The sequence below is a fragment of the Zea mays genome, unplaced genomic scaffold (genome assembly GCF_902167145.1).
Source record: "Zea mays cultivar B73 unplaced genomic scaffold, Zm-B73-REFERENCE-NAM-5.0 scaffold_249, whole genome shotgun sequence".
NCBI classification, from domain to species: Eukaryota; Viridiplantae; Streptophyta; class Magnoliopsida; order Poales; family Poaceae; genus Zea; species Zea mays.
Window position 1 is genome coordinate 56,706 of NW_023366870.1, and position 2,073 is coordinate 58,778.

Consider the following 2,073-nt stretch of genomic DNA (forward strand, 5'->3'; position numbering starts at 1 on the left):
TGCTTCATGATCTATGGAGGGCATGCGGCGAATACCTCGGCTCGGCACCGCAAGCAAGAGCGCCGGGAGGTCTGCTCGGTGAAGGTGGCGGCGCCAGTCTACCTAGACTGGTCCGACAAGCCCATCACTTTCGACCGGGCCGACCACCCCGACCATGTGCCGAGCCCGGGGAAATACCCGCTCGTCGTCGACCCCGTTGTCGGCGATGTCAGGCTCACCAAGGTCCTGATGGATGGGGGCAGCTGCCTCAACATCATCTACGCCGAGACCCTCAAGCTCCTGCGCGTCGATCTGTCCTCCGTCCGAGCAGGCGCTGCGCCCTTCCACGGGATCATCCCTGGGAAGCGCGTCCAGCCCCTCGGGCAACTCGACCTCCCCGTCTGCTTCGGGACACCCTCCAACTTCCGAAGGGAGACCCTGACGTTCGAAGTGGTCGGGTTCCGAGGAACCTACCACGCCGTGCTAGGGAGGCCATGCTACGCGAAGTTCATGGCCGTCCCCAACTACACCTACCTGAAGCTCAAGATGCCGGGCCCCAACGGGGTCATCACCGTCGGCCCCACGTACAAACACGCGTTCGAATGCGACGTGGAGTGCGTGGAGTACGCCGAGGCCCTCGCCGAGTCCGAGGCCCTCATCGCCGACCTGGAGAACCTCTCCAAGGAGGTGCCAGACGTGAAGCGCCATGCCAGCAACTTCGAGCCAGCGGAGACGGTCAAGGCCGTCCCCCTCGACCCCAGTGGCGACACCACCAAGCAGATCCGGATCGGTTCCGGGCTCGACCCCAAATAGGAAGCAGTGCTCGTCGACTTTCTCCGCGCAAACGCCGACGTCTTTGCGTGGAGTCCCTCGGACATGCCCGGCATATCCGAGGGATGTCGCCGAGCACTCGCTGGATATTCGGGCCGGAGCCCGACCCGTCAGGCAGCCTCTGCGCCGATTCGACGAGGAGAAGCGCAGAGTGATTGGCGAAGAGATCCACAAGTTAATGGCAGCGGGGTTCATCAAAGAGGTATTCCATCCCGAATGGCTTGCCAACCCTGTGCTTGTGAGGAAGAAAGGGGGGAAATGGCGGATGTGTGTAGACTACACTAGTCTCAACAAAGCATGTCCGAAGGTTCCCTACCCTCTGCCTCGCATCGACCAAATCGTGGATTCCACCGCTGGGTGCGAAACCCTGTCCTTCCTCGATGCCTACTCAGGGTATCACCAGATCCGGATGAAAGAGTCCGACCAGCTCGCGACTTCTTTCATCACGTCGTTCGGCATGTACTGCTATGTCACCATGCCGTTCGGTTTGAGGAATGCGGGCGCGACGTACCAGCGGTGCATGAACCATGTGTTCGGCGAACACATCGGTCGCACAGTCGAGGCCTACGTCGATGACATCGTAGTCAAGACACGGAAGGTTTCCGACCTCCTCTCCGACCTTGAAGTGACATTCCGGTGTCTCAAGGCGAAAGGAGTCAAGCTTAATCCTGAGAAGTGTGTCTTCGGGGTGCCCCGAGGCATGCTCCTAGGGTTCATCGTCTCCGAGCGAGGCATCGAAGCCAACCCGGAGAAGATTGCGGCCATCACCAAGCATGGGACCCATCAAGGACTTAAAGGGGGTACAAAGGGTCATGGGATGCCTCGCGGCCCTGAGCCGCTTCATCTCACGCCTCGGCGAAAGAGGTCTGCCTCTGTACCGCCTCTTAAGGAAGGCCGAGTGTTTCGCTTGGACCCCTGAGGCCGAGGAAGCCCTCGGCAACCTGAAGGCGCTCCTTACAAAGGCGCCTGTCTTGGTGCCCCCGGCGGACGGAGAAGCCCTCTTGGTCTACGTCGCCGCGACCACTCAGGTGGTTAGCGCCGCGATTGTGGTCGAAAGGCAAGAGGAAGGGCATACATTGCCCGTTCAGAGGCCGGTCTACTTCATCAGCGAAGTGCTGTCCGAGACTAAGATCCGCTACCCACAAGTTCAAAAGCTGCTGTATGCTGTGATCCTGACAAGGCGGAAGCTGCGACACTACTTCGAGTCTCATCCGGTAACTGTGGTGTCATCCTTCCCCCTGGGGGAGATCATCCAGTGCCGAG